Genomic DNA, 16,193 nt, shown 5'->3' with positions numbered 1-16,193 from the left:
AGCAGCCACAGGCCCTGGTGTGGTGTAAGTGGACTCAGCCAGTGCCACAGGCCCTGGTGTGGTGTAAGTGGCCTGAGCAAGAGTCACAGACCCTGGTGTGGTGTAATTGGCCTCAATAGCAACTAATGCCCTGGTGTGGTGTAGGTGGCCTCAGCCAGCAGCCACAGGCCCTGGTGTGGTGTAAGTGGCCTCAGAAGCAAATAAGGCCCTGGTGTGGTGTAAGTGGCCTCAGCCAGCAGCACAGGGCCTGGTGTGTTGTACATGGCCACAGCAAGCAGCACTGGGCCAGGTTTGGTGAAGATGGCCTTGGCCAGAAGCACAGGGTCTGGTGTGATATGAGTGGCCTGAGCAAGAGCCACAGGCCCTGGTGTGGTGTAGGTGGCCTCAGCCAGCAGCCACAGGCCCTTGTGTGGTGTAAGTGGCCTCAGCCAGTGCCACAGGCCCTGGTGTGGTGTAAGTGGCCTCAGCCAGCAGACACAGGCCCTGGTGTGGTGTAAGGGGCCTCAATAGCAACTAATGCCCTGGTGTGGTGTAAGTGGCCTCAGCCAGCAGCCACAGGCACTGGTGTGGTGTAAGTTGCCTCAGCCAGCAGCCACAGGCCCTGGTGTGGTGTAAGTGGCCTCAGCCAGCAGCCACAGGCCCTGGTGTGGTGTAAGTGGCCTGAGCCAGCAGCCACAGGCCCTGGTGTGGTGTAAGTGGCCTCAGCCAGAAGCCACAGGCACTGGTGTGGTGTAAGTGCCCTCAGCCAGCAGCCACTGGCCCTGGTGTGGTGTAAGTGACCTCAGCCAGCAGCCACAGGCCCTGGTGTGGTGTAAGTGGCCTCAGCCAGCAGCGACAGGCCCTGGTGTGGTGTAAGTGGACTCAGCCAGTGCCACAGGCCCTGGTGTGGTGTAAGTGGCCTGAGCAAGAGTCACAGACCCTGGTGTGGTGTAATTGGCCTCAATAGCAACTAATGCCCTGGTGTGGTGTAGGTGGCCTCAGCCAGCAGCCACAGGCCCTGGTGTGGTGTAAGTGGCCTCAGCCAGTGCCACAGGCCCTGGTGTGGTGTAAGGGGCCTCAATAGCAACTAATGCCCTGGTGTGGTGTAAGTGGCCTGAGCAAGAGTCACAGACCCTGGTGTGGTGTAATTGGCCTCAATAGCAACTAATGCCCTGGTGTGGTGTAAGTGACCTCAGCCAGCAGCCACAGGCCCTGGTGTGGTGTAAGTGGCCTGAGCAAGAGTCACAGACCCTGGTGTGGTGTAATTGGCCTCAATAGCAACTAATGCCCTGGTGTGGTGTAAGTGACCTCAGCCAGCAGCCACAGGCACTGGTGTGGTGTAAGTGCCCTCAGCCAGCAGCCACAGGCCCTGGTGTGGTGTAAGTGGCCTCAGCCAGCAGCCACAGGCCCTGGTGTGGTGTAAGTGGCCTCAGCCAGCAGCCACAGGCCCTGGTGTGGTGTAAGTGGCCTGAGCAAGAGCCACAGGCCCTGGTGTGGTGTAAGTGGCCTCAGCCAGAAGCCACAGGCACTGGTGTGGTGTAAGTGCCCTCAGCCAGCAGCCACAGGCCCTGGTGTGGTGTAAGTGACCTCAGCCAGCAGCCACAGGCCCTGGTGTGGTGTAAGTGGCCTCAGCCAGTGCCACAGGCCCTGGTGTGGTCTAAGTGGCCTGAGCAAGAGTCACAGACCCTGGTGTGGTGTAATTGGCCTCAATAGCAACTAATGCCCTGGTGTGGTGTAGGTGGCCTCAGCCAGCAGCCACAGGCCCTGGTGTGGTGTAAGTGGCCTCAGCCAGTGCCACAGGCCCTGGTGTGGTGTAAGTGGCCTGAGCAAGAGCCAGAGACCCTGGTGTGGTGTAATTGGCCTCAATAGCAACTAATGCCCTGGTGTGGTGTAAGTGGCCTCAGCCAGCAGCCACAGGCCCTGATGTGGTGTAAGTGGCCCCAGCCGGTCACTCAGGCCCTGGTGTGGTGTAGGTGGCATCAGCTAGCAGCACAAGACATTGGAAAAGAGCCAAAAGCAATGTCGTTAATGTGCCCTCATTAATGGGCAGCTGCTTTTGGTCTTTTAATACACCCCTTCTCTGGATCAAAAGCGGTTCAATGACATGAAAATGAAAGGCTTACAGCACCAGATATTCCCAGGTAGTCTCCCATCCAAGTACTAACCAAGCCCAGCCCTGCTTAGCTTCCGAGATCAGACGAGGTCGGGCGTGCTCAGGGTGGTATGGCCGTAAGCTGCTGGCCCCAGCACAATGTCTCAATTTATGGATTCAACTGATTAGGTGGCAAGTACCTGAAGTTACAAAGACAATCCTATAACCATACCTGCATGTTTGCATAATACCCTAACCCAAAGGCTCAGTTTAGCATTTATCTAACAGCACAGGCCCTGGATTGTTGAAGATGGCCTCAGGAACCAGCACAGGGCCTGGTGTGTTGTACATGGCCACAGCTAGCAGCACAGGGCCTGGTTTGGTGAAGATGGCCTCGGCCAGAAGCGCAGGGCCTGGTGTGATGTGAGTGGCCTGAGCAAGAGCCACAGGCCCTGGTGTGGTGTAAGTGGCCTCAGCCAGAAGCCACAGGCACTGGTGTGGTGTAAGTGGCCTCAGCCAGCAGCCACAGGCCCTGGTGTGGTGTAAGTGGCCTCAGCCAGCAGCCACAGGCCCTGGTGTGGTGTAAGTGGCCTCAGCCAGCAGCCACAGGCCCTGGTGTGGTGTAAGTGGCCTCAGCCAGAGCCACAGGTCCTGGTGTGGTGTAAGTGGCCTCAGCCAGCAGCCACAGGCCCTGGTGTGGTGTAAGTGGCCTGAGCAAGAGCCACAGACCCTGGTGTGGTGTAATTGGCCTCAGCCAGCAACTAATGCCCTGGTGTGGTGTAAGTGGCCTCAGCCAGCAGCCACAGGCCCTGGTGTGGTGTAAGTGGCCTCAATAGCAACTAATGCCCTGGTGTGGTGTAAGTGGCCTCATCCAGCAGCCACAGGCCCTGGTGTGGTGTAAGTGGCCTGAGCAAGAGCCACAGGCCCTGGTGTGGTGTAATTGGCCTCAATAGCAACTAAGGCCCTGGTGTGGTGTAGGTGGCCTCAGCCAGCAGCCACAGGCCCTGGTGTGGTGTAAGTGGCCTCAGCCAGCAGCCACAGGCCCTGGTGTGGTGTAAGTGGCCTCAGCCAGCAGCCACAGGCCCTGATGTGGTGTAAGTGGCCCCAGCCGGTCACTCAGGCCCTGGTGTGGTGTAGGTGGCATCAGCTAGCAGCACAAGACATTGGAAAACAGCCAAAAGCAATGTCGTTAATGTGCCCTCATTAATGGGCAGCTGCTTTTGGTCTTTTAATACACCCCTTCTCTGGATCAAAAGCGGTTCAATGACATGAAAATGAAAGGCTTACAGCACCAGGTAGTCTCCCATCCAAGTACTAACCAAGCCCAGCCCTGCTTAGCTTCCGAGATCAGACGAGGTCGGGCGTGCTCAGGGTGGTATGGCCGTAAGCTGCTGGCCCCAGCACAATGTCTCAATTTATGGATTCAACTGATTAGGTGGCAAGTACCTGAAGTTACAAAGACAATCCTATAACCATACCTGCATGTTTGCATAATACCCTAACCCAAAGGCTCAGTTTAGCATTTATCCAACACCACAGGCCCTGGATTGTTGAAGATGGCCTCAGGAACCAGAACAGGGCCTGGTGTGTTGTACATGGCCACAGCTAGCAGCACAGGGCCTGGTTTGGTGAAGATGGCCTCGGCCAGAAGCACAGGGCCTGGTGTGATATGAGTGGCCTGAGCAAGAGCCACAGGCCCTGGTGTGGTGTAAGTGGCCTGAGCACGAGCCACAGGCCCTGGTGTGGAGTAAGTGGCCTGAGCAAGAGCCACAGGCCCTGGTGTGGTGTAAGTGGCCTGAGCAAGACCACAGGCCCTGGTGTGGTGTAATTGGCCTCAATAGCAACTAAGGCCCTGGTGTGGTGTATGTGGCCTCAGCCAGCAGCCACAGGCCCTGGTGTGGTGTAAGTGGCCTCAGAAGCAAATAAGGCCGTGGTGTGGTGTATGTGACCTCAGCCAGGAGCCACAGGCCCTGGTGTGGTGTAAGTGGCCTCAGCCAGCAGCCACAGGCCCTGGTGTGGTGTAAGTGGCCTCAGCCAGCAGCCACAGGCCCTGGTGTGGTGTAAGTGGCCTCAGCCAGAGCCACAGGCCCTGGTGTAGTGTAAGTGGCCTCAGCCAGTGCCACAGGCCCTGGTGTGGTGTAAGTGGCCTGAGCAAGAGCCACAGACCCTGGTGTGGTGTAATTGGCCTCAATAGCAACTAATGCCCTGGTGTGGTGTAGGTGGCCTCAGCCAGCAGCCACAGGCCCTGGTGTGGTGTAAGTGGCCTCAATAGCAACTAATGCCCTGGTGTGGTGTAAGTGGCCTCATCCAGCAGCCACAGGCCCTGGTGTGGTGTAAGTGGCCTGAGCAAGAGCCACAGGCCCTGGTGTGGTGTAATTGGCCTCAATAGCAACTAAGGCCCTGGTGTGGTGTAGGTGGCCTCAGCCAGCAGCCACAGGCCCTGGTGTGGTGTAAGTGGCCTCAGCCAGCAGCCACAGGCCCTGGTGTGGTGTAAGTGGCCTCAGCCAGCAGCCACAGGCCCTGATGTGGTGTAAGTGGCCCCAGCCGGTCACTCAGGCCCTGGTGTGGTGTAGGTGGCATCAGCTAGCAGCACAAGACATTGGAAAACAGCCAAAAGCAATGTCGTTAATGTGCCCTCATTAATGGGCAGCTGCTTTTGGTCTTTTAGTACACCCCTTCTCTGGATCAAAAGCGGTTCAATGACATGAAAATGAAAGGCTTACAGAACCAGGTAGTCTCCCATCCAAGTACTAACCAAGCCCAGCCCTGCTTAGCTTCCGAGATCAGACGAGGTCGGGCGTGCTCAGGGTGGTATGGCCGTAAGCTGCTGGCCCCAGCACAATGTCTCAATTTATGGATTCAACTGATTAGGTGGCAAGTACCTGAAGTTACAAAGACAATCCTATAACCATACCTGCATGTTTGCATAATACCCTAACCCAAAGGCTCAGTTTAGCATTTATCCAACAGCACAGGCCCTGGATTGTTGAAGATGGCCTCAGGAACCAGAACAGGGCCTGGTGTGTTGTACATGGCCACAGCTAGCAGCACAGGGCCTGGTTTGGTGAAGATGGCCTCGGCCAGAAGCACAGGGCCTGGTGTGATATGAGTGGCCTGAGCAAGAGCCACAGGCCCTGGTGTGGTGTAAGTGGCCTGAGCAAGAGCCACAGGCCCTGGTGTGGAGTAAGTGGCCTGAGCAAGAGCCACAGGCCCTGGTGTGGTGTAAGTGGCCTGAGCAAGACCACAGGCCCTGGTGTGGTGTAATTGGCCTCAATAGCAACTAAGGCCCTGGTGTGGTGTATGTGGCCTCAGCCAGCAGCCACAGGCCCTGGTGTGGTGTAAGTGGCCTCAGAAGCAAATAAGGCCGTGGTGTGGTGTATGTGACCTCAGCCAGGAGCCACAGGCCCTGGTGTGGTGTAAGTGGCCTCAGCCAGCAGCCACAGGCCCTGGTGTGGTGTAAGTGGCCTCAGCCAGCAGCCACAGGCCCTGGTGTAGTGTAAGTGGCCTCAGCCAGTGCCACAGGCCCTGGTGTGGTGTAAGTGGCCTGAGCAAGAGCCACAGACCCTGGTGTGGTGTAAGTGGCCTCAGCCAGAGCCACAGGCCCTGGTGTAGTGTAAGTGGCCTCAGCCAGTGCCACAGGCCCTGGTGTGGTGTAAGTGGCCTCAGCCAGAGCCACAGGCCCTGGTGTAGTGTAAGTGGCCTCAGCCAGTGCCACAGGCCCTGGTGTGGTGTAAGTGGCCTGAGCAAGAGCCACAGACCCTGGTGTGGTGTAAGGGGCCTCAATAGCAACTAATGCCCTGGTGTGGTGTAAGTGGCCTCAGCCAGCAGCCACAGGCACTGGTGTGGTGTAAGTGGCCTCAGCCAGCAGCCACAGGCCCTGGTGTGGTGTAAGTGGCCTCAGCCAGCAGCCACAGGCCCTGGTGTGGTGTAAGTGGCCTGAGCCAGCAGCCACAGGCCCTGGTGTGGTGTAAGTGGCCTCAGCCAGAAGCCACAGGCACTGGTGTGGTGTAAGTGCCCTCAGCCAGCAGCCACAGGCCCTGGTGTGGTGTAAGTGACCTCAGCCAGCAGCCACAGGCCCTGGTGTGGTGTAAGTGGCCTCAGCCAGCAGCCACAGGCCCTGGTGTGGTGTAAGTGGACTCAGCCAGTGCCACAGGCCCTGGTGTGGTGTAAGTGGCCTGAGCAAGAGTCACAGACCCTGGTGTGGTGTAATTGGCCTCAATAGCAACTAATGCCCTGGTGTGGTGTAGGTGGCCTCAGCCAGCAGCCACAGGCCCTGGTGTGGTGTAAGTGGCCTCAGCCAGCAGCACAGGGCCTGGTGTGTTGTACATGGCCACAGCAAGCAGCACTGGGCCAGGTTTGGTGAAGATGGCCTTGGCCAGAAGCACAGGGTCTGGTGTGATATGAGTGGCCTGAGCAAGAGCCACAGGCCCTGGTGTGGTGTAGGTGGCCTCAGCCAGCAGCCACAGGCCCTTGTGTGGTGTAAGTGGCCTCAGCCAGTGCCACAGGCCCTGGTGTGGTGTAAGTGGCCTCAGCCAGCAGACACAGGCCCTGGTGTGGTGTAAGGGGCCTCAATAGCAACTAATGCCCTGGTGTGGTGTAAGTGGCCTCAGCCAGCAGCCACAGGCACTAGTGTGGTGTAAGTTGCCTCAGCCAGCAGCCACAGGCCCTGGTGTGGTGTAAGTGGCCTCAGCCAGCAGCCACAGGCCCTGGTGTGGTGTAAGTGGCCTGAGCCAGCAGCCACAGGCCCTGGTGTGGTGTAAGTGGCCTCAGCCAGAAGCCACAGGCACTGGTGTGGTGTAAGTGCCCTCAGCCAGCAGCCACTGGCCCTGGTGTGGTGTAAGTGACCTCAGCCAGAAGCCACAGGCCCTGGTGTGGTGTAAGTGGCCTCAGCCAGCAGCGACAGGCCCTGGTGTGGTGTAAGTGGACTCAGCCAGTGCCACAGGCCCTGGTGTGGTGTAAGTGGCCTGAGCAAGAGTCACAGACCCTGGTGTGGTGTAATTGGCCTCAATAGCAACTAATGCCCTGGTGTGGTGTAGGTGGCCTCAGCCAGTGCCACAGGCCCTGGTGTGGTGTAAGGGGCCTCAATAGCAACTAATGCCCTGGTGTGGTGTAAGTGGCCTCAGCCAGCAGCCACAGGCACTGGTGTGGTGTAAGTGCCCTCAGCCAGCAGCCACAGGCCCTGGTGTGGTGTAAGTGGCCTCAGCCAGCAGCCACAGGCCCTGGTGTGGTGTAAGTGGCCTCAGCCAGTGCCACAGGCCCTGGTGTGGTGTAAGTGCCCTCAGCCAGCAGCCACAGGCCCTGGTGTGGTGTAAGTGCCCTCAGCCAGCAGCCACAGGCCCTGGTGTGGTGTAAGTGGCCTCAGCCAGTGCCACAGGCCCTGGTGTGGTGTAAGGGGCCTCAATAGCAACTAATGCCCTGGTGTGGTGTAAGTGGCCTCAGCCAGCAGCCACAGGCACTGGTGTGGTGTAAGTGCCCTCAGCCAGCAGCCACAGGCCCTGGTGTGGTGTAAGTGGCCTCAGCCAGCAGCCACAGGCCCTGGTGTGGTGTAAGTGGCCTCAGCCAGCAGCCACAGGCCCTGGTGTGGTGTAAGTGGCCTGAGCAAGAGCCACAGGCCCTGGTGTGGTGTAAGTGGCCTCAGCCAGAAGCCACAGGCACTGGTGTGGTGTAAGTGCCCTCAGCCAGCAGCCACAGGCCCTGGTGTGGTGTAAGTGACCTCAGCCAGCAGCCACAGGCCCTGGTGTGGTGTAAGTGGCCTCAGCCAGCAGCCACAGGCCCTGGTGTGGTGTAAGTGGCCTGAGCAAGAGCCACAGGCCCTGGTGTGGTGTAATTGGCCTCAATAGCAACTAAGGCCCTGGTGTGGTGTATGTGGCCTCAGCCAGCAGCCACAGGCCCTTGTGTGGTGTAAGTGGCCTCAGAAGCAAATAAGGCCGTGGTGTGGTGTAAGTGGCCTCAGCCAGAGCCACAGGCCCTGGTGTGGTGTAAGTGGCCTCAATAACAACTAAGGCCCTGGTGTGGTGTAAGTGGCCTCAGCCAGCAGCCACAGGCCTTGGTGTGGTGTAAGTCGCCTCATCCAGCAGCCACAGGCCCTGGTGTGGTGTAAGTGGCCTCAGCCAGAGCCACAGGCCCTGATGTGGTGTAAGTGGCCCCAGCCGGTCACTCAGGCCCTGGTGTGGTGTAGGTGGCATCAGCTAGCAGCACAAGACATTGGAAAACAGCCAAAAGCAGTGTCGTTAATGTGCCCTCATTAATGGGCAGCTGCTTTTGGTCTTTTAATACACCCCTTCTCTGGATCAAAAGCGGTTCAATGACATGAAAAAGAAAGGCTTACAGCACGAGGTATTCCCAGGCAGTCTCCCATCCAAGTACTAACCAAGCCCAGCCCTGCTTAGCTTCCGAGATCAGACGAGGTCGGGCGTGCTCAGGGTGGTATGGCCGTAAGCTGCTGGCCCCAGCACAATGTCTCAATTTATGGATTCAAGTGATTAGGTGGCAAGTACCTGAAGTTACGAAGACAATCCTATAACCATAACTGCATGTTTGCATAATACCCTAACCCAAAGGCTCAGTTTGGCATTTATCCAACAGCACAGGCCCTGGATTGTTGAAGATGGCCTCTGGAACCAGCACAGGGCCTGGTGTGTTGTACATGGCCACAGCTAGCAGCACAGGGCCTGGTTGGGTGAAGATGGCCTCGGCCAGAAGCACAGGGTCTGGTGTGATATGAGTGGCCTGAGCAAGAGCCACAGGCCCTGGTGTGGTGTAAGTGGCCTCAGCCAGCAGCCACAGGCCCTGGTGTGGTGTAAGTGCCCTCAGCCAGCAGCCACAGGCCCTGGTGTGGTGTAAGTGGCCTCAGCCAGTGCCACAGGCCCTGGTGTGGTGTAATTGGCCTCAATAGCAACTAAGGCCCTGGTGTGGTGTATGTGGCCTCAGCCAGCAGCCACAGGCCCTTGTGTGGTGTACATGGCCACAGCCAGCAGCCACAGGCCCTGGTGTGGTGTAAGTGGCCTCAATAGCAACTAAGGCCCTGGTGTGGTGTAAGTGGTCTCAGCCAGTGCCACAGGCCCTGGTGTGGTGTAATTGGCCTCAGTAGCAACTAAGGCCCTGGTGTTGTGTATGTGGCCTCAGCCAGCAGCCACAGGCCCTGGTGTGGTGTAAGTGGCCTCAGAAGTAAATAAGGCCCTGGTGTGGTGTAAGTGGCCTCAGCCAGCAGCACAGGGCCAGGTTTGGTGAAGATGGCCTTGGCCAGAAGCACAGGGTCTGGTGTGATATGAGTGGCCTGAGCAAGAGCCACAGGCCCTGGTGTGGTGTAAGTGGCCTCAGCCAGAAGCCACAGGCCCTGGTGTGGTGTAGGTGGCCTCAGCCAGCAGCCACAGGCCCTGGTGTGGTGTAAGTGGCCTCAATAGCAACTAAGGCCCTGGTGTGGTGTATGTGGCCTCAGCCAGCAGCCACAGGCCCTGATGTGGTGTAAGTGACCCCAGCCGGTCACTCAGTCCCTGGTGTGGTGTAGGTGGCATCAGCTAGCAGCACAAGACATTGGAAAACAGCCAAAAGCAATGTCGTTAATGTGCCCTCATTAATGGGCAGCTGCTTTTGGTCTTTTAATACACCCCTTCTCTGGATCAAAAGCGGTTCAATGACATGAAAATGAAAGGCTTACAGCACCAGGTAGTCTCCCATCCAAGTACTAACCAAGCCCAGCCCTGCTTAGCTTCCGAGATCAGACGAGGTCGGGCGTGCTCAGGGTGGTATGGCCGTAAGCTGCTGGCCCCAGCACAATGTCTCAATTTATGGATTCAACTGATTAGGTGGCAAGTACCTGAAGTTACAAAGACAATCCTATAACCATACCTGCATGTTTGCATAATACCCTAACCCAAAGGCTCAGTTTAGCATTTATCCAACAGCACAGGCCCTGGATTGTTGAAGATGGCCTCAGGAACCAGAACAGGGCCTGGTGTGTTGTACATGGCCACAGCTAGCAGCACAGGGCCTGGTTTGGTGAAGATGGCCTCGGCCAGAAGCACAGGGCCTGGTGTGATATGAGTGGCCTGAGCAAGAGCCACAGGCCCTGGTGTGGTGTAAGTGGCCTCAGCCAGCAGCCACAGGCCCTGGTGTGGTGTAAGTGGCCTCAGCCAGCAGCCACAGGCCCTGGTGTGGTGTAAGTGGCCTGAGCTAGAGCCACAGGCCCTGGTGTGGTGTAAGTGGCCTGAGCAAGAGCCACAGGCCCTGGTGTGGAGTAAGTGGCCTGAGCAAGAGCCACAGGCCCTGGTGTGGTGTAAGTGGCCTGAGCAAGACCACAGGCCCTGGTGTGGTGTAATTGGCCTCAATAGCAACTAAGGCCCTGGTGTGGTGTATGTGGCCTCAGCCAGCAGCCACAGGCCCTGGTGTGGTGTAAGTGGCCTCAGAAGCAAATAAGGCCGTGGTGTGGTGTATGTGACCTCAGCCAGGAGCCACAGGCCCTGGTGTGGTGTAAGTGGCCTCAGCCAGCAGCCACAGGCCCTGGTGTGGTGTAAGTGGCCTCAGCCAGCAGCCACAGGCCCTGGTGTGGTGTAAGTGGCCTCAGCCAGAGCCACAGGCCCTGGTGTAGTGTAAGTGGCCTCAGCCAGTGCCACAGGCCCTGGTGTGGTGTAAGTGGCCTGAGCAAGAGCCACAGACCCTGGTGTGGTGTAAGGGGCCTCAATAGCAACTAATGCCCTGGTGTGGTGTAAGTGGCCTCAGCCAGCAGCCACAGGCACTGGTGTGGTGTAAGTGGCCTCAGCCAGCAGCCACAGGCCCTGGTGTGGTGTAAGTGGCCTCAGCCAGCAGCCACAGGCCCTGGTGTGGTGTAAGTGGCCTGAGCCAGCAGCCACAGGCCCTGGTGTGGTGTAAGTGGCCTCAGCCAGCAGCCACAGGCCCTGGTGTGGTGTAAGTGGCCTGAGCCAGCAGCCACAGGCCCTGGTGTGGTGTAAGTGCCCTCAGCCAGCAGCCACAGGCCCTGGTGTGGTGTAAGTGACCTCAGCCAGCAGCCACAGGCCCTGGTGTGGTGTAAGTGGCCTCAGCCAGCAGCCACAGGCCCTGGTGTGGTGTAAGTGGCCTCAGCCAGCAGCCACAGGCCCTGGTGTGGTGTAAGTGGCCTCAGCCAGAGCCACAGGCCCTGATGTGGTGTAAGTGGCCCCAGCCGGTCACTCAGGCCCTGGTGTGGTGTAGGTGGCATCAGCTAGCAGCACAAGACATTGGAAAAGAGCCAAAAGCAATGTCGTTAATGTGCCCTCATTAATGGGCAGCTGCTTTTGGTCTTTTAATACACCCCTTCTCTGGATCAAAAGCGGTTCAATGACATGAAAATGAAAGGCTTACAGCACCAGGTATTCCAAGGAAGTCTCCCATCCAAGTACTAACCAAGCCCAGCCCTGCTTAGCTTCCGAGATCAGACGAGGTCGGGCGTGCTCAGGGTGGTATGGCCGTAAGCTGCTGGCCGTAAGCTGCTGGCCCCAGCACAATGTCTCAATTTATGGATTCAAGTGATTAGGTGGCAAGTACCTGAAGTTACGAAGACAATCCTATAACCATACCTGCATGTTTGCATAATACCCTAACCCAAAGGCTCAGTTTAGCATTTATCCAACAGCACAGGCCCTGGATTGTTGAAGATGGCCTCAGGAACCAGAACAGGGCCTGGTGTGTTGTACATGGCCACAGCTAGCAGCACAGGGCCTGGTTTGGTGAAGATGGCCTCGGCCAGAAGCTCAGGGCCTGGTGTGATATGAGTGGCCTGAGCAAGAGCCACAGGCCCTGGTGTGGTGTAAGTGGCCTGAGCAAGAGCCACAGGCCCTGGTGTGGTGTAAGTGGCCTGAGCAAGAGCCACAGGCCCTGGTGTGGAGTAAGTGGCCTGAGCAAGAGCCACAGGCCCTGGTGTGGTGTAAGTGGCCTGAGCAAGACCACAGGCCCTGGTGTGGTGTAATTGGCCTCAATAGCAACTAAGGCCCTGGTGTGGTGTATGTGGCCTCAGCCAGCAGCCACAGGCCCTGGTGTGGTGTAAGTGGCCTCAGAAGCAAATAAGGCCGTGGTGTGGTGTATGTGACCTCAGCCAGGAGCCACAGGCCCTGGTGTGGTGTAAGTGGCCTCAGCCAGCAGCCACAGGCCCTGGTGTGGTGTAAGTGGCCTCAGCCAGCAGCCACAGGCCCTGGTGTGGTGTAAGTGGCCTCAGCCAGAGCCACAGGCCCTGGTGTAGTGTAAGTGGCCTCAGCCAGTGCCACAGGCCCTGGTGTGGTGTAAGTGGCCTGAGCAAGAGCCACAGACCCTGGTGTGGTGTAAGGGGCCTCAATAGCAACTAATGCCCTGGTGTGGTGTAAGTGGCCTCAGCCAGCAGCCACAGGCACTGGTGTGGTGTAAGTGGCCTCAGCCAGCAGCCACAGGCCCTGGTGTGGTGTAAGTGGCCTCAGCCAGCAGCCACAGGCCCTGGTGTGGTGTAAGTGGCCTGAGCCAGCAGCCACAGGCCCTGGTGTGGTGTAAGTGGCCTCAGCCAGAAGCCACAGGCACTGGTGTGGTGTAAGTGCCCTCAGCCAGCAGCCACAGGCACTGGTGTGGTGTAAGTGGCCTCAGCCAGCAGCCACAGGCACTGGTGTGGTGTAAGTGGCCTGAGCCAGCAGCCACAGGCCCTGGTGTGGTGTAAGTGGCCTCAGCCAGTGCCACAGGCCCTGGTGTGGTGTAAGTGGCCTGAGCAAGAGTCACAGACCCTGGTGTGGTGTAAGTGGACTCAGCCAGTGCCACAGGCCCTGGTGTGGTGTAAGTGGCCTGAGCAAGAGTCACAGACCCTGGTGTGGTGTAATTGGCCTCAATAGCAACTAATGCCCTGGTGTGGTGTATGTGGCCTCAGCCAGCAGCCACAGGCCCTGGTGTGGTGTAAGTGGCCTCAGAAGCAAATAAGGCCCTGGTGTGGTGTAAGTGGCCTCAGCCAGCAGCACAGGGCCTGGTGTGTTGTACATGGCCACAGCAAGCAGCACTGGGCCAGGTTTGGTGAAGATGGCCTTGGCCAGAAGCACAGGGTCTGGTGTGATATGAGTGGCCTGAGCAAGAGCCACAGGCCCTGGTGTGGTGTAGGTGGCCTCAGCCAGCAGCCACAGGCCCTTGTGTGGTGTAAGTGGCCTCAGCCAGCAGCCACAGGCCCTGGTGTGGTGTAAGTGGCCTCAGCCAGCAGCCACAGGCCCTTGTGTGGTGTAAGTGGCCTCAGCCAGCAGCCACAGGCCCTGGTGTGGTTTAAGTGGCCTCAGCCAGCAGCCACAGGCCCTGGTGTGGTGTAAGTGGCCTCAGCCAGCAGCCACAGGCCCTGGTGTGGTGTAAGTGGCCTCAGCCAGCAGCCACAGGCCCTGGTGTGGTGTAAGTGGCCTCAGCCAGCAGCCACAGGCCCTGGTGTGGTGTAAGTGGCCTCAGCCAGAGCCACAGGCCCTGATGTGGTGTAAGTGGCCCCAGCCGGTCACTCAGGCCCTGGTGTGGTGTAGGTGGCATCAGCTAGCAGCACAAGACATTGGAAAAGAGCCAAAAGCAATGTCGTTAATGTGCCCTCATTAATGGGCAGCTGCTTTTGGTCTTTTAATACACCCCTTCTCTGGATCAAAAGCGGTTCAATGACATGAAAAAGAAAGGCTTACAGCACCAGGTATTCCAAGGAAGTCTCCCATCCAAGTACTAACCAAGCCCAGCCCTGCTTAGCTTCCGAGATCAGACGAGGTCGGGGGTGCTCAGGGTGGTATGGCCGTAAGCTGCTGGCCGCAGCACAATGTCTCAATTTATGGATTCAAGTGATTAGGTGGCAAGTACCTGAAGTTACGAAGACAATCCTATAACCATACCTGCATGTTTGCATAATACCCTAACCCAAAGGCTCAGTTTAGCATTTATCCAACAGCACAGGCCCTGGATTGTTGAAGATGGCCTCAGGAACCAGAACAGGGCCTGGTGTGTTGTACATGGCCACAGCTAGCAGCACAGGGCCTGGTTTGGTGAAGATGGCCTCGGCCAGAAGCACAGGGCCTGGTGTGATATGAGTGGCCTGAGCAAGAGCCACAGGCCCTGGTGTGGTGTAAGTGGCCTGAGCAAGAGCCACAGGCCCTGGTGTGGAGTAAGTGGCCTGAGCAAGAGCCACAGGCCCTGGTGTGGTGTAAGTGGCCTGAGCAAGACCACAGGCCCTGGTGTGGTGTAATTGGCCTCAATAGCAACTAAGGCCCTGGTGTGGTGTATGTGGCCTCAGCCAGCAGCCACAGGCCCTGGTGTGGTGTAAGTGGCCTCAGAAGCAAATAAGGCCGTGGTGTGGTGTATGTGACCTCAGCCAGGAGCCACAGGCCCTGGTGTGGTGTAAGTGGCCTCAGCCAGCAGCCACAGGCCCTGGTGTGGTGTAAGTGGCCTCAGCCAGCAGCCACAGGCCCTGGTGTGGTGTAAGTGGCCTCAGCCAGAGCCACAGGCCCTGGTGTGGTGTAAGTGGTCTCAGCCAGTGCCACAGGCCCTGGTGTGGTGTAAGTGGCCTGAGCAAGAGCCACAGACCCTGGTGTGGTGTAATTGGCCTCAATAGCAACTAATGCCCTGGTGTGGTGTAGGTGGCCTCAGCCAGCAGCCACAGGCCCTGGTGTGGTGTAAGTGGCCTCAGCCAGTGCCACAGGCCCTGGTGTGGTGTAAGTGGCCTCAGCCAGCAGCCACAGGCCCTGGTGTGGTGTAAGGGGCCTCAATAGCAACTAATGCCCTGGTGTGGTGTAAGTGGCCTCAGCCAGCAGCCACAGGCACTGGTGTGGTTTAAGTGGCCTCAGCCAGCAGCCACAGGCCCTGGTGTGGTGTAAGTGGCCTCAGCCAGCAGCCACAGGCCCTGGTGTGGTGTAAGTGGCCTCAGCCAGCAGCCACAGGCCCTGGTGTGGTGTAAGTGGCCTCAGCCAGAAGCCACAGGCACTGGTGTGGTGTAAGTGCCCTCAGCCAGCAGCCACAGGCCCTGGTGTGGTGTAAGTGACCTCAGCCAGCAGCCACAGGCCCTGGTGTGGTGTAAGTGGCCTCAGCCAGCAGCCACAGGCCCTGGTGTGGTGTAAGTGGACTCAGCCAGTGCCACAGGCCCTGGTGTGGTGTAAGTGGCCTGAGCAAGAGTCACAGACCCTGGTGTGGTGTAATTGGCCTCAATAGCAACTAATGCCCTGGTGTGGTGTAGGTGGCCTCAGCCAGCAGCCACAGGCCCTGGTGTGGTGTAAGTGGCCTCAGCCAGTGCCACAGGCCCTGGTGTGGTGTAAGGGGCCTCAATAGCAACTAATGCCCTGGTGTGGTGTAAGTGGCCTCAGCCAGCAGCCACAGGCACTGGTGTGGTGTAAGTGCCCTCAGCCAGCAGCCACAGGCCCTGGTGTGGTGTAAGTGGCCTCAGCCAGCAGCCACAGGCCCTGGTGTGGTGTAAGTGGCCTCAGCCAGCAGCCACAGGCCCTGGTGTGGTGTAAGTGGCCTCAGCCAGCAGCCACAGGCCTTGGTGTGGTGTAAGTGGCCTCAGCCAGAGCCACAGGTCCTGGTGTGGTGTAAGTGGCCTGAGCCAGTGCCACAGGCCCTGGTGTGGTGTAAGTGGCCTGAGCAAGAGCCACAGACCCTGGTGTGGTATAATTGGCCTCAATAGCAACTAATGCCCTGGTGTGGTGTAGGTGGCCTCAGCCAGCAGCCACAGGCCCTGGTGTGGTGTAAGTGGCCTCAATAGCAACTAATGCCCTGGTGTGGTGTAAGTGGCCTCATCCAGCAGCCACAGGCCCTGGTGTGGTGTAAGTGGCCTGAGCAAGAGCCACAGGCCCTGGTGTGGTGTAATTGGCCTCAATAGCAACTAAGGCCCTGGTGTGGTGTAGGTGGCCTCAGCCAGCAGCCACAGGCCCTGGTGTGGTGTAAGTGGCCTCAGCCAGCAGCCACAGGCCCTGGTGTGGTGTAAGTGGCCTCAGCCAGCAGCCACAGGCCCTGATGTGGTGTAAGTGGCCCCAGCCGGTCACTCAGGCCCTGGTGTGGTGTAGGTGGCATCAGCTAGCAGCACAAGACATTGGAAAAGAGCCAAAAGCAATGTCGTTAATGTGCCCTCATTAATGGGCAGCTGCTTTTGGTCTTTTAATACACCCCTTCTCTGGATCAAAAGCGGTTCAATGACATG

The 16,193-nt window shown here is 58.3% G+C and overlaps 4 non-coding genes and 3 pseudogenes across 4 annotated transcripts; all 7 read right to left on the bottom strand.

Moving 5' to 3' along the window:
• Positions 1 to 2,095: 2,095 nt before the first annotated feature.
• Positions 2,096 to 2,214, bottom strand: LOC143417880 (5S ribosomal RNA). Its single transcript, XR_013098028.1, has one exon. It is a non-coding gene; the product is annotated as a 5S ribosomal RNA (ribosomal RNA).
• Positions 2,215 to 3,351: 1,137 nt separating this feature from the next.
• LOC143417585 (5S ribosomal RNA) lies at positions 3,352 to 3,460 on the bottom strand (annotated as a pseudogene).
• Positions 3,461 to 4,787: 1,327 nt separating this feature from the next.
• LOC143417596 (5S ribosomal RNA) lies at positions 4,788 to 4,896 on the bottom strand (annotated as a pseudogene).
• A 3,496-nt stretch (positions 4,897 to 8,392) lies between these two features.
• Positions 8,393 to 8,511, bottom strand: LOC143417212 (5S ribosomal RNA). Its single transcript, XR_013097429.1, has one exon. It is a non-coding gene; the product is annotated as a 5S ribosomal RNA (ribosomal RNA).
• A 1,210-nt stretch (positions 8,512 to 9,721) lies between these two features.
• Positions 9,722 to 9,830, bottom strand: LOC143417583 (5S ribosomal RNA; annotated as a pseudogene).
• A 1,570-nt stretch (positions 9,831 to 11,400) lies between these two features.
• On the bottom strand, positions 11,401 to 11,519 carry LOC143417983 (5S ribosomal RNA). The gene has a single exon (XR_013098131.1). It is a non-coding gene; the product is annotated as a 5S ribosomal RNA (ribosomal RNA).
• A 2,172-nt stretch (positions 11,520 to 13,691) lies between these two features.
• LOC143417298 (5S ribosomal RNA) lies at positions 13,692 to 13,810 on the bottom strand. The gene has a single exon (XR_013097518.1). It is a non-coding gene; the product is annotated as a 5S ribosomal RNA (ribosomal RNA).
• Positions 13,811 to 16,193: the final 2,383 nt, after the last annotated feature.

The sequence above is a fragment of the Maylandia zebra genome, linkage group LG3, assembly GCF_041146795.1.
Source record: "Maylandia zebra isolate NMK-2024a linkage group LG3, Mzebra_GT3a, whole genome shotgun sequence".
In the NCBI taxonomy this organism is placed as follows: domain Eukaryota; kingdom Metazoa; phylum Chordata; class Actinopteri; order Cichliformes; family Cichlidae; genus Maylandia; species Maylandia zebra.
Note: the sequence above shows the minus strand (reverse complement) of the source record. Positions and strands in the feature narration are given on the sequence as shown.